At 41.4% G+C, this 15,667-nt stretch overlaps 1 protein-coding gene across 3 annotated transcripts in view; it reads right to left on the bottom strand.

Annotated features, from left to right (window-relative positions):
• The window catches only part of BRINP3 (BMP/retinoic acid inducible neural specific 3), a 372,579-nt gene that overhangs the window by 120,393 nt on the left and 236,519 nt on the right, over positions 1-15,667 (bottom strand). The window lies entirely within an intron of this gene.

Below are 15,667 nucleotides of genomic sequence, written 5' to 3'. Positions count from 1 at the left end.
CCATTGTCATTCTCACACACATACACCCCCCCCCCCCATCAAATAAGTCTGATCATAGTCTGTGGGAAAGGAGGAATATAAGGACCTTAATAATACATAAAGAACACTACTAATTAATTGGGCTGCCAGACCCTCAATGCCACACACCCTGCCACCAATCAGCTGGTTGGCATGGGACTTACCAGGAAAAAGAGGCTTGGTGATGTCACCAGCAATGTGGTGATGTTACTTCCAGAACACACAGGAAGTGATACCATCACTCTGGTGATGTTCAGCCCACACTCTAGTATTTGGGCAAAAATGCTATAGTAGAAGCCATTTTGGTAGAGTGTTGTGGTGATGTCACAGCATGCTGGTGTTACTTCTTGCGTGTACCAGATGTAATATCACCACATAGCTGGCAATATTGCCTGGGCCTCTCTTCCTTTCCTGGTAAGTGCCCCCACATCCCCCACTTGTCCAGGAGGAACCTGACAACCCTACTGGTTAATGACCATAAGTTATAGAGGCCTAAAATCTAGGAAATGAGCCATAAGTGTCCCATCCACTTTCTCATCACTCATGAGCACTAGGAATTTGTGTCACTCATTCAGCAGACAGAAGTAATTCCATAGAATGCCATGCATTTTCATTTTATGTCAATAATCCTAATTTGAATCTTCTGTTTATAGAAATAAATAAGAATCATGTATGACAATGATGCAATATCATCACCACCCAAAACAAATTGGCAATATGGTTTCCAGTCCTCACTATTCTTCACCTGCAATTGAGTATTGCAAGAACAAGCCGGCAAGGGTGATGAAGATGTTCACTAGTTTCTGAACGATCCCAGGCTTCCCTAAACACAGTTTGAAAATCAGTGCAAATACAACAGATTAGCTATTGTATGTTTTTAGAGAACGAGCGCTGCAGTTAAGCAACTTTATGAGTTATGAGTTTGCTTTTGCGAGTAACGGTTAAATATGATAAAAGTGTCCATGTCTGCTTTTCTTGCTTAGCTTGTGTCACAATAAGTTTGATCATCGAAGGTGATGCCTCATGATATTCTCCCATTTGCAAGTTACAGCTAAAATCATACATGAAAATGGAATTTAATAATTTAAACAGTAACTTAAAATACCGTAAGTGCCGGAGCCAGAAGAGTTGAGATTTTTTTTTTTTTGCCATTGTTGAAGCTGATTTACAGCAACCTTGTAGGGTTTTCAAGGCAAGAGATGTTCAGAGGTTGTTTGCCACTGCCTGCCTCTATGTAGTGACCCTAGAATTCCAATACTAGTCAGGGCTGACTCTCCTTAGCAGCCAAGATCTGATGAGATCAGGTTAGCCTGGGTTATCCAGATCAGGTTTAGAAATTAGAGGGAAGTAAACATGAAGTGAGGTTTGATCTCAAATTCTCTTATGTAACTTTTTATTAATTTACAGTTATCCATGGCTTTTCTTCCAAAAGGGGACTTGAAATGGCTCAGAACACCATTCTACACTTTATTCTTATAGCAACAACCCTGTAAGGTAGGTTTGACTGAGAGAGAGTGAGGAATCCAAGGTCACCCAGCAATTTCCAATGGAGAGTGGAGGCTCAAACCTTGTTCTCATCATCTGACACTATCTAGGAGGCAAGGTGCTCAGCTCCTTGCCTCATAGGAAGGCTCCTTGCACCAAAGGAAAATGCTCCTGGTAGGGGTGCCAACTCTGGATTGGACAATTCTTGAAGATTTGGGGAGTGTGGAGTTTGAGGAGGGGAGAACTCAGCAGGCATTTGGAGTTCACCCTCCAAAGCTTTCAATTCCTTCAAGGGAATTGATCTCTGTAGTCTGGATACGTTGCAATTCTGGGAGAACTCCAGCCCACCTCTGGAGGCTGACAGCCCTAATTGGAAAAGTTATGACTGCTCAAACTCTCTGTTTATAAGAGTGCCCAGACAGATGCCCCTGGGAACAAGGGCCACCATCTCGATGCCACCAAAGGGCATTTGACTGACTCTGTGTGAAAGAGAGGACTGGAGAAACTGGACCTTTGCTTCAACATGGCAAGGCCAGTTCTTCGAACCTCTTCTTTTATTCATGAAGTCATTTGCCTTTAATGCAATATGAACCCAGAATGTTGTTTTATAATGAGGATTTATGTGATCATATTTGTACTTCCCATTCATTCTCATTATGGCTTGTAACTTCTAAGGTAACCAAATAAGGGAACTGTGGTCATTAGCATAATCATTACATGCTCTGCTTTTGCATATTCATGTTCATCCTTCATTCAGAGAGGCCATTCAAGACAATTGAATATAGGCACTGATTGCCACTGATTTATTATACGAGGTGGGCGGGAGAGGGGGAGACATCCTTGAAAAATGTCCGATGGCTGTGAATGAATGTGAGAGGTAGGAAGAAAAGTTTCTCAATTTGCTCTAAAACCCATCTCCTGGTTTGCTGATAAAAGTATCAGTGCAAGTTTATGAGTCTCTTGCAAAAGTATGTCCATACAGTGTTTGTGTGTGTGTGTGTTTCTATTGAATGTGTTCAAACTTCATATGTACCTTGAGATTTATCTTTGGCATATGTTTTGATGTGTGGCATTTTATTCATAGTTCTATTATCATAATAAAGATTATTTTTGACAAAAAAATTCCAAAAAAGTATGTCCATATCAATGATGCTAATGACCACCTTATCTTTTTTTGGCTACTTTAGGAGGTACATGCTTGAATGAGAATGAACTGGAAGTATAAGAGAAGAAGAGCACGTATGACCACCTCTCTGCTCCTGCCAAAATCTCATTCACTTCATCATTGCATCGGGGTGTAAAAGCCTTCTAGTAGATTGCATTGTTGGGGCTTGTAAGTGATAATGGAAGGGGGAGGCTATGTGTGGTTGTAATTACACAACCCAGACTATGGCCTTCACTGTTTTTGAGTTTTTACAAGTTAAAAGTTTCTTCACTATTGAGTAATTTAAGGGAAATTTTTAATAAATTTAATAAGATTAAAGAAGTTAATAATGGAAAAAAATTAATCAGCATATATTTGCTTCTTTTGTGCCAAAGGAGGGGAGGACAATAGGAAACAGTGTAAACACTTAAATGATGAGAACAAGGTACAGACAGTTGCTTTTTACACAGTGATCTACTTCCTCAATCAGCTTTTTGTTTCAAGAAAATATACTGAAAATGGTTTATCAATAGCACCTCCTTGGTGCTAATTTATCCACTGAGATGGATGCTTCCAGTGGATAAACTTCAGCGAGAATTTTCCAATGTAAATAATTGTACTGGTGTCTCCGTTGATTTAAAAATATTGTTCTAGGAGGAGTCTTCATGCAGTAAAGTGCTAAAAGACGAGTGATTGATAAAGGCGTGAAGCCGAAACTGGTCTCCGATACGTCTGAGGCTTTTTTTCTCTGGTGACTGACGCACTGTGAGGACTACCTTGCAAGACTGCATTTGGAAACTTTGCACTTTATGTCCAAACATCGATTAAGGACTATAGTATGAATGCTTTATCACCACTTATATAGTGATTTTCTTTACAAGTGAATTTTGTGATTATTTAATTATTACTGTACCTTTAATGAAAACCAATAAAATATGATGTTTACTTGAATGTAAAAGAGCAGTTTTTGTGCTACACAGAGATTTCTTCTTTTGTAAAAAAACACCCAACAGCTTCACATTTCATCCCTCCCACTTCTTAGTAAGAGAGAGAAAGTGTGTGTGTTTGTGTGTGTGTGTGTGTGTGTGAGAGAGAGAGAGAGAGAGAGAGAGAGACATCATCATGCTTGGTTCCCCACAAATGGCAGCCCATGGAATGAAGATAAGATGGGGAAAATCAAAGTTTGATGAATATTTGAAAGAACAGGCTATAAATGGATTGGAAATCCACTTGTACTGAGCCATAGGCCCAAGAGAAAAGCTTGACTATGCTAGCTGAGATTCTATAATTTCAGTCAAACATCAATTATACTCCAGATAATTTGATTCACAGAGAGCTACACACCGGATAATTAGTACAATTATTAGTGCTGTTCCAGAAAAAATGACTTGAAAACCTAATCAAACCAAAGTAACAGAAGAAGCCAGCCTTATTAGTGAAGAAGCATAGGAAGAAAGTGTGGAAAGCCTCAGAAGTTAATCAAAACTCTTCCCCACTTTAATGCTGTATATCTGACAGATTACTGAGTTCTTTTTCATCTGAGTCTGAAATTTCACCTGTATGTGTCAATGGATTAGATGAGGGCTAAGAAACTGAAGCTCAGTGCAAACAAGATAAAGATACGGTTGGTCAACCGTAGAAACCATTACAGGTTTTCCACCTGTCCTGGGTGGAGTTGTACTTCCCTTGAAAGAACAGTTTCACTGTATAAATCTACAACTGGAACACCCTTCATCAGCTTTGTCTGGTCCACGAGCTCCACCCTTACTTTGAGCAGCATGATCTGTCGACAGTTATCCAGAGCATACTACTGCAATGTGCTTTACTTGGAGCTTCCACTGAAAATAATTCAGGTGCTACAACAGTCAGATTGCCGACATGGGTCTCTTATTCAAAATACATTATGTCTGTCCCAAAACAACTGCATTAGTTGCTGATTTGCTTCCCAGCCCTAGATGGTTTGATGCTCAGATATTTGAATAATCCATTTGTTCTCTTCATTTTTCATTGCAATAAGGATCTTTGTTACAAGCCCACCTTCCATCTGTAGTGGAAATGATGGAATCCCGTTCTAGAAACGGAGTATTTTCATTCACAGCAGCCCAAACATGGAATGCTCTCCCTCAATTATTTACCTGGTACCCTACCAGATATGGTCTTATATCAGGTAAAGACACTTTTGCTCACCCATCATTATGTTATGGTTATCGTTAAACAGTTATGGTTTCCTTTACAAGCTCCATTTATTAGTATATTGGTTTCATACACTGCAAGAGCCTTGTGAGGGCTGTGCAAGGAACTTCAATCTTTCAGGCTCTGCTCTTCTCCCAGCGACCATTTCTGACCCCAAGAAACTTATTCCCAGGGCTGCAGGACCTGTACAGATTAATAGCCAGAAGGGATGGGAGGCTGCAATGGGAAGGAGACAAAATTGCTCTTTTCTGCCTCTTTCATCAGTGGCACCCCATTCATACAAGTGGCAGGATGAAGAAATTTTGCATCCTTCCTTATGCCAGCCTTCCAACCCACATGGCTATTGCTCCAGGTAGACTCCATGAACTTGGAAAGAAAATGTCTTATTGAAAATGACTGCTGGAGAGCCAGTTTGGTGTAGTGGTTAAGTGTGCGGACTCTTATCTGGGAGAACAGGGTTTTATCCCCCACTCCTCTACTTGCACCTGCTGGAATGGCCTTGGATCAGCCATTGCTCTCACAGAGTTGTCCTTGAAAGGGCAGTTGCTGTGAGAGATCTCTCAGCCCCACCCACCTCACAGGGTGTCTGTTGTGGGGGAAGAAGATAAAGGAGATTGTAAGTTGCTCTGAGACTCTGATTCAGAGAGAAGGGCAGGGTATAGATCTGCAGTCTTCTTCTTCAGGGAGGAGGAGAGAGCTGATAAGACCTACAGTCATCAACACATTTTTTTCTAAAGGATGGGAACATTCAACTCATTGTCTGCAGTGGATTGGTTAATTAATCTTTGGGGGAGGGGTTGGCTCCCCCTTGCTTCTGCTTCTGTTAAATCTTGCTATTTTCTTTTGACTTTTTTATGCCTTAGAGGGTTGTTTTCTTTATTCATATCTCTCAGATTTAAGGAGTCTAATATATCAGCAAAAGCTGCAAGGATGCAGAATGCAGCAGCCAGGTTGGTATTAGAGCTACCTATACAGGAGCATATTCAATCTGCGCTAAAAATGCCTGTGGCATTCTGGATTCATTTAAAGGTGCTGGTGTTAACCTTTAAAGCCCTATATGGCCTGGGACCTGTCTACCTTTGGGACCACCTTTCCCCACATGTGCCCCAGAGAGTATTATGTTCAGGATCCCAAAATCTTTTAATGATCCCTGGGCTGAAGGAAGCCTGACTGACTACCAACAGGGCCAGGGAATGCACTCCTGGATAACATCAGAGCCCTGTGGGATCTTCCGTATGGCTTCCAAGACTGAATTATTCCACCTTGCGTTTTACGAATAATATGGGAGACAGCTAACAAGGTTCCACAGAACTGACAATCTCAGACAACATTACTGACAACAGACAACATTACATTACATTACATGAGTGCCATACCTGATAAGATCTTTGAATAATATTGGCAGTACTATTGTCTATTGACTATGTAATTTTAATTGCCTATTCTATTGTATAGCATTTTGTTGATTGTTTTTAAGTTTTATGTCCTGATATTGGGTTTTTACTGGTTGTTAGCCACCCTGAGCCTGCTGCAGGAAGAGCAGGATATAAATTTGATAAAATCAAATAAATTAATAAAATAAAACAGCATAAATGTCCAGCAAAAGCACAATTAATACACACAGTTAAAAACCAAAGTACACTTTTAAAGTACAGCCAAGGATGATGCCCCACTAGACCTTTAATCCTGTTTCAGCCCTGTTCCTGAATAGACATGCTACACTGAACTCAGGTTCACCCCGGGTTTTATCTTGGGTTATCTTTCATTTCTACATTCAATTGTGGTCACCCTGGGGTCACCCCACTGTTGTCCTGGGTTATTACAATGCTGTTTGCCTGTGCATTCCATGGTGATCCCAGTGCAGGTTAGTGTAGAAGCATTAACTTGGTTTGGAACCTTTCAGCCTTTTTACCCACCTGCAATTTCATCAATCCACCATCTGTCAGTGCATGTAAGCTCTTTTGGTAGGAAGGTTCTATTATATATTTTCCCCTTCTTTTCTTTGCCATCCATTTTAAGTTGTGTGCCATGCAGTTGCTACCAACAACCCATCTTCTTTTGTGTTTCAGATGTGATTCTGTCAGAAGTGGGTTGAGTAGGAGGCTGGCTTCTCCCCCCACCTACATCAGATGGATTTGAAAGACTCAAATTGGTGTGGGTGCCCTACCTCTTGATTGTGGAGAAGAGAGCAGAGTGGGCAGTGTATGTCAAACTGCCAGTATGTTCTTTTTCTCTTGTCAGGAGGAGAATGCCTTCCCCCATGAAGCTCTTCTGCCTCGCTTTCTCTCCTGTGTTGATCCCTAGGGTTTTTGAGTGCTGGGTCCCATGTCTGGCTGTCCCCTGGTACTCTGGAGGGCCCTCTACCAAACTGAGACTGTCCCTCTGGATTCTCTAAAGGGAGAGCTGTTTCTCTCCCACACTCCATTCCACCTTCTCCTCTGTTGATGACTATAATTTTGTGTGCTTGCATTTTGGCTCCATAGAAAGTGTGCTGAGAGGGAGGCTGGCTTCTCCTCCCACCCACATTGGATGGATTTGACAGACTCAAATGTGGTGTGGGTGCTCTTGGTATTCTGGAGGGTCCTCTATCAATCTGAGAAGCACGCCCCCCCCCCCTTGCTCAACCTCTGGATCCCATAAAGGGAGAGTTGTTTCTCCCGTTCCACCTTCCCCTCTGTTGATGACGAGGAACTTGGATTTATAATTAATAACCCAGGGTAGGCAGGCAATTTGAACTGGGACAAATGGTGGTGTAGAAAAAATAATAAAGGATAAATGGAAGATAAATGGCCCTGACTTGAAAGAACCCAGGTTTAGGTTCTAGTGGGTTATCACCCTACATCTATAAAACAGTTTACTTCCCATCAAATGTTCTCTGGAATACCACCCTTTTATATGCCTTTCTGAATGTAGCATGACAGGGGATCCACTCTTGTAGGCTCTTCCACAAGAATGGACCCCTCACAAAGAGAGCAGATTACCTCTGTTGCCAAACAAACAATTCTAGGCATGGTCGCCACCAGAAGATGGCTGTCCCACAGGATGCAATTTTACAATAATCTTAATTATTTTTGAGCATGGCCATGTTGTTGTTCCTCACAACTACCATAATGCTCACTTGCCAAAAAATGCTGAATTCTGAGATATCTTTTCAGTCCATGTGAGGCAACAGTGAAATCCAGCAGTAATAGCATATGAGGATCAGCAGACTTGTACTAAAACAACTAAAACAACAATCAGTTGCGCCCTAGTTCTCCCATTGTATATTTGGATTTTGTACAAGCTAAAAGCATCCACTAGAATTAACTCCTAGAACCCTCTGCGACATGCACAGGAATTATGTAGTAAATGGAAAGGGATTCCTCAGCAGCTGAGTCAATGCAGGACATGTTCCCTGAAGGTAAATTATCCAGGTGGCTCGAGGAAGTGAACTGTTGCTTCCTGTGCTTGATGTGAGGCTGTGGGTAATTTCATGTCCTTCAGTCAGAGAAACTACACGCAATGCACATGATTAGGCTCCTAGAGAAGTTTGCAATTTATACCCTCTCTTTTTTGGTCAAATAAGCCTTCCAAGACTCAGTGAAAGCACAACTTTAAAATGGCCATTAGAGCTGCAAATGGGTCTTGAGCAAGGCACAGTTTCTCAGCTTACCTTACCACACAGGGTGCTTTTGACAGTAAAACGGGATAACTTCATGTGTGCATCCCTAAGCTCCTTGGAGGAATGGCAGAAATAATAATAATAATAATAATAATAATAATAATAATAATAATAATAATAATAATAATAATAATAATAATAATAATAATAATAGTTTTTTATTTATATCCCGCCCTCCCCGCCGAGGCAGGCTCAGGGCGGCTTACAGAAATAGCACTGTGATAAATATGATAACTGTGTGTCTGTCTGTGTCAGTGTTTGTGTTCAGCTCAACAGAATGCATGAGGTAGCATGGCATCCATCATGAAGAACAAAAGAAAGGGGAGGAAAAAAGGGCAAGGGATACACAATTAATCAGATTCTCTCTCTCCTAAGGCTTCTTCTGTTGGGAAATAACAGGAATTCAGAAGGTTGTGAAGACTTTAATACCAGAGGATCTTCTTTGTCTTGCTCACCTCAGCATTTCTCTTGCTCCTTGCCTTGTTCCTTGCCATGGTAGAGAGTAGAGAGGAAGAGCTTGATCTATCACCAACTACATACTGTTTAAAGCAATCCATGGGTTAAAAAAATGGCATGTATTCAATTAGGTTGTTTCTGCAATGGAATGCAGAATGCAGTGGAATTCCATTTGCAGAAGAAAAGATGGCAACTTATGTAGATTTTCTCTTTCTACTAAAGGCTCACATTAGGGATGCTCACAAAGTACATTTCTGTGGTTCACTTTGTGGTTCATGGCTGAACCATGAACTGATATGCATCTATTTGTGAGCCATTTAAAGCTTAAACTCTTGGTTTGCATCAGTTTGGGTGTGGTCACACATCACATTAAAAGTGGGCGTGCAGCACTCCAATTTGAACCGCTGAATATTGATTAAATGCAGGGCATCTAAGAATGCAACTCGTCCCAATATCATCCTGTTGTTGAATGATCAGACATATTGAATGCTATCATGCTCTTTTCTTGGAGCATGCACACAACCAATCAAGCAGATTCAAAGTCATCTCACTCTCATTCAGTTGCTGAGCAATCATACAGCGATTCCTGAAATGGTGTTTTCATTAAACATGCACCCAAATGTTGGGAGGTGGGGAATCAAACGTTGCTTCAAAGGGCGGGGGGGGGGGGAGTTCCAGGAATTAACGTTGCCAATTCAAACTAGGGGACTGCCAGGAACTACTTTTCTGAAAATGGGCAGTGACAATGATATCTGGAAATCCTCCACATTGAAAAAAGGGGGTTTTTTTTCCTTCTGTTTTTCTATTCACATGGATTCTGTGTTGATCGGAGAAGCAGAAGCCTCACCTCAGATTCCTGATGATCTGGTTGTGCACATGTCTCCTGGGGCTTTTTTTTTTTTTAAAGAAAAAGGTGGGAGGGGTCAAGATGGATGCCAAACATCCCAAGGGGCAGTATCCTGCATGAGCTGTCCAAACAGGAAGAACCCAAATGTGTGCAGTTTCTGCGGAAAAGGACTGGACTTTCTCCGGTGTCTAATAACGCCAACATAAAACTGGGGCAAGTCGGGATGCTGACGAGTTGCATTCAAGGGACAGATGTGGTTGTCTGGACATGCTAATTAAATCCGAATGGGAACCGTGGGTAAGATGGAGTTAAAGGCGCATGTGAATGCACCCTTTGTGAGCCATTTAAAGCTTCAAATCTTGTTTTCTGATTCCTGTGACTTTTTGAGGGGAATAGAAAGCATTTAAAACAAGCAATTTAAACCCTGCTTTCTGCTTCCCACAAAAATCTATAAAGAGAAGAAAGCAGGAATTCCCAAACAGCTGAGAGGTGGAGATCACAGCTCAGCTGTCCTGAACCATTTAAACCATGCTTTCTGATCCCTGTAGCTTTTTGTGGGGAGCAGAAATCAGGGGTTCAAATGACTGAGTTGAGCAGTTTTTCAGGAAGAGCTGAGGGCAGGTGAATCCAAGCCTTTTGTTCTTCATGAACCACCACAAACTGCAGACAATGAACCGGACAACATTCATGGCAAACTTTAGCTCATCAGCTGGTTTATGCCCATCCCTAGACCACACTTCGTCCTTATGCAGTTCTTGGAAGTTAACTGACACTCCCCACACAGAAACAAAATTTGAGGGGGGTTGAGTGGGCTGCAGTCAGAGGGGGAAGCTAGGGAAGCCAGCTTTCAGGTGAGCTGTGGGGATCCCCTAGAATTACAGCTCATCCCCAAACATCAGAGATCATTTCCCCTGGAGAAAATGGATTTTGAGCATGGACTCTATGTCCTCCCAAGGCTCTATCCCAAATCTCCAGGAATTTTCCAACCTGGATCTGCCAACCTTACCCTCCCCCCATCTCCAGCCAGTGGGCAAGGTGTCATAGGTCAACCAGAGTTCTGCAGCAGCAGGGACTCCTCAGGAGAAGCATACTCTTCAGGAGAAGGGGAGTTTCATGTGGACAGCTCTGAGCTGGCAGAAGACAAACTGGAAGAAGAGTTGCTGGTTCATCAAGGCTCACAATCAGATTCTGACTTAGAGCTGCCAGTACTCAGCTCTGATGCAGTAGGTAAACCACAATTAAGCATTAGCAGTCCACCAGGCTCACCTCCACCCTTTGAGCACTGAAGGCAGTAGCTAAGAAGGGAACTGCAAGAAAGACTACAGAATGTTTGACACCTGGCCTGTTGCCAGCTGCTTGCTGAGAAGATCTCAAGTTAGTTGCAAAGTTTATGCTTTAGAAGCCAGCTGCTAACGACCCTCATTAGTGGATACCTATAAAATCAGCTCAGGGAGTTTACTTGTTTGTGGACACAACAAATCATTCTTCTACTCTCAGTGATCACAGTGTTGAGCAATGGCTACAGCTCCTCAATCTTTCCTTGGACTCCTTTTATTCCATTACCAGACAGGTAACCATGAGAACAATTATCTATTTAAGTATGATTATAACAGTTCAATCTATAGAGCATGACTTGCTTGTTCTACTCAGTTTTCTGGTAGTCTTTCACCTGGAGAGCTTCCTGTTTACTGCTCATATTTGACTGTTCCACACTATAGGCATGCCTTTATGTTGGTGTGCCTTAATGCCTTATAACGTTTCACAAGGGAAGTATCTTAAGATATATTCTGACAGAGGATGCAACTGTGGTGCAGGTAGTATAGACACCCAGTATCATGTGACCTTTAAATGTAATTACTTTTCTGAACCTAGAAATCTTTTAATTCTTCTTTTGCTCCAAATTATAGATCATATAGAGACATTACCTCTTTTATTAGAAGGGAATAGCCGACCTATCTCTCTTATAGCTGCAAAATTTTATGCATCTGTGATAGATTTTCACAGCTGTTCAAATGGAATCTTTTTGTATATTTTAATAATCTGCTTAGAATAATCAATTAAGATGCAGTATAAGATAGAAAAAAATAAATGGTTAAATAGGTGGTGAATGCCTAAAGAAAAAGACTAAATGAGAAATTGCCAGCATATAAACCACTGTGCACTTACTACACTGAGGCTATGTGAGAACCTGGAATTATGTTTGTCCAGAACTCAGCAGATAAAATAGTTACATGAGAAGCCTTGGCTTGGGAACAATAGCAAAAAGTTGGGTTCTGTAGGAGATGGGCCCCACCAACACAAACTATCTGGTTAGAGCAGCATACACACACACACACAAACCCTCCACTTCCTGTGCATGCTTACTGTTGGACTGCAGCCGGGGGGGGGGGGGGACATAACTGAACAATTCTAGTTATTTAAGGGTAAAAATTCCAAATGACACAAACATTATTCTGCAGCTTCAGTGGGTTGGGATGTGGCAAAAGGCAGTGTGAGTTCTTCAATATCTGGGAGCTGCTCTGCTCTGAGAACAAAGGTTACTGTGCAGATCAATGGCAATTGAGTCACATTCACAGTTCAATTGACTTTGCTCACAAAAACAATGACTTCTAGCTCAGGCATTTTAAAGGGATGATGTAGCAAGGTTTTTTTTTTCCCCTATGGAATTAATTGAAATGTCTCATGAGTACCATCCATGAAAAGTTGTCTCTGACACGTTCTGCTTCAATTGATGGCTAAGAGATTGCTTATATTGTGAACTGTGTGCCCAGATAGTACTACGGATAAAGAAAAACAATGGGTGTGTATTTATTAGTTGGATATTTATTACTTGAGAGGCAAATCAGGCCTGTTATACCTCTATTTGATTTACTATTATGTAAGGGCACAACTGCTTATCTACCACTAAGGGTCATTTGAAGATCACATCATGGACATTATAGTCCAGAGCAGTATCCACCCTTCATTGAACTATCATTGTATTAATGGAAAAATACTGGAGGTAAATTATTATAATAGCTCGATTGTAGCACAATAGCCAATGAGAGGTAGATGTAGCCCAGGACAGTTAAATAGACCAATCTAGCTAAAAGACAGACAGTTCAGTCAACAACAACTAGGGGTGCGGTTACACTTCACATTAAAAGCGTGTGTGTAGCGCTCAAATTTGAACAGCTGAATATTGATTCGATGCAGGGCCATTCAGACGAGCATCCAAGAATGCAACTCATTTTGTTGTTGAGCGTTCAGACATCCAATACTATCACGCTCTTTTCTTGGAGCATACGTGATCAGGTGGTGATTTCTGGGAGGGGGGGTCCATTGAACATGCGCCCAACTGTTTGGAGGTGGGAAATCAAATGTTACTTCGGGGGGGGGGAAGTTTCCAGAAATCATCCACATCGAAAAAAAGAGACTTTTTCCTGTTCTAAATAGTGGGATAACGTCCCCCCCCCCCCTCTGATCCTGTGTTGATTGGAGAAGCAGAAGCGTCACCTCAGATTTCCGGATGATCTGGCAATGTGCATGTCTGCTGGGCTTTTTTTTTTAAAAAGGTGAGAGGCAGTATCACCTGTGAGCTGTCCAAACAGGAAAAAGCCGATCTTGTGCAGCTTTTTTGAAAAAAGGACCAGACTTTATGTGCTGTCAAATTAATGTGCCATAGATGCGTAGCAAGCCGGGATGACACTGGAATACGCTCGATTGCCTGATGTGGATGTCTGAACGAACACATTTAATCCATCAGCGAAACAGAGCTGTATCGCCACTAATGGTACGTCTGGCTGCACCCCTAGACAATGACAGCTCTTTTTCACAAGTACCAGGGGGTAAACCTTTCCTTGCACACAAACAACCCCCCCAGTCCCAAACAACTTCTCACCCACAATAAGGCAACATCTAATTTGATCATGGATACTGGTACTAGAGCTTGCAATAAACCCAAATGCCAACTTTGCTGTCAAATACACCCAGACAACACAATCACTGGACCTAACGACATCAACTACAACATCTCAGGCTCATTCACTTGCTCATCTTCTAACATTGTATATGCCATTAAGTGCCAACAATGTCCTTCAGTTCCCTACATAGGACAAACAGGTCAAACCCTACACCAAAGGACAAATCTGACATCAGGAATCATAAAACTGGGAAAGAACCCTGTAGGTGAACACTAACCTTCCAGGACATTCAATGGGTAACCTCAAAGTAGCTGTTTTACTGCAAAGGAATTTCTAGAACAGAATGGAAAGGGAAATTGCTGAATTACAAATTATTACAACACCTCTTCAGGGCTCAACAGGGACATTCATTTTTTATCTCACTACATATGCTAAACTCATTCAGTCCTTACATCTATATTCCCACCAAGTAGGACTTCACATCCTCTTTATTTTAGTTTATTTCTTATTTGAAATAGTAGAATACTGATTGTAATTGTAATGCAATAATCAGAATGGTATTTTTGAATGCATTCCTCTGGTCAGGCAGAGGAGACAACATCACAGCTAAGAAAAAGATGTGATCGGTTACCTCCATACTTGAGAGGAGACATGACAGCAGGGTCATATAATCACTTTTAACATTCTTAACACACTGAGATGTTTATTTGCTCCTAGAACTGAATCTGAACTATAATAACCTTATGAACTTAGCTTGTTATTCCTGTTTGCATCTGTTAAAACATTTCATTATATTGTATGCTGATTTGCTGTTCAACCTTTGTTTCATATATATATGGGCAAGCAAGTCTGATTCCATTCTTTTTGACAAAGTGTGCATGCACACAAAAGCTCACAGCCTGTTGGTGTTAAAGGTGCTATTGCACTCTAACTTTGTAACATTACTTCAGACCAACATGGCTACTCACCTGGATCTATATCCATGGATGGGAGACGCCAGTACAGTAATCCAGCAAAAACTCTTTATCTCTGAGCTACAGCTAGGGATAACTATTCCTGATTTTTCTATTTGCAAATTATAATCAGGCAGCCAGTTTAGTATAGCTGCAACAGGGTTGGATGTGAAAGACCCATGCACAAATCCATAGTTACTAGTTTCATTGGGTGATTTAGGCCAACCACTTTCTCTGTGATTGATACCTCCAAAGATTTCTCATTCATTTCTCACACATTTCTCAATCATTTCTGTCTCCCTTCTCATTCCTGTCCTGCTTGGTAACATAATTTATTTAAGAGTAGTATAGTAGCAAACCTTTGTGAATATTATGAACAGAAGGCACAGGGTTTGGCACTGTACGTTGCCCTAGTTCTGCTGGTCTCCCCCCTTTTTAAACTGTGATTCCCTGCTTGACATCCACTGGCATTGCCACAATGGCACTGGATTTGCTGGGTCCAGTACATTGCACTGTTTTTGCTCAGCTTGCAAAAATAGCCCTTTCGCCTTCAGTTTCTACAGCAGAGATTCTCTGGTTTGATTTTAATCCTTTGGAAACAATGGGAGATGGGGACACTTTATTTGGGGGGTAGTGTGTTTCTTAACATTGAATCTGGTGAAACTTGTTATCACTATTTGTGCTGGTTTGAATATTTTTGGTTAGTAATAGTACTAAGGAAGACTCCTAACTATCAAAAATGCCTTGCAGATGTTTGGGGTGGTCAGCTCATAGTCTTTAAAATGGAGAACAGAAACCCTCCCAAGAGCCTGCTCAGAACACAAGTGGTGTGATGGATTTTTTTTTTTGGCCAACAAGTCACAGCTGATTTATGTCAATCCAGTAAGATTTTCAAGGCAAGACATGTTCGGAGATGGCTTTCCATTGCCTGCCTTGGTATTTGATTTTTTTCAATTGCTCCTTAGGGAGTGATGTGATTGCCTCACCAATCCCCTCACACCTCGGGCT

Source organism: Heteronotia binoei, chromosome 2 (genome assembly GCF_032191835.1).
Source record: "Heteronotia binoei isolate CCM8104 ecotype False Entrance Well chromosome 2, APGP_CSIRO_Hbin_v1, whole genome shotgun sequence".
Taxonomy (NCBI): domain Eukaryota; kingdom Metazoa; phylum Chordata; class Lepidosauria; order Squamata; family Gekkonidae; genus Heteronotia; species Heteronotia binoei.
This window is presented reverse-complemented; position numbering and strand designations above follow the sequence as displayed.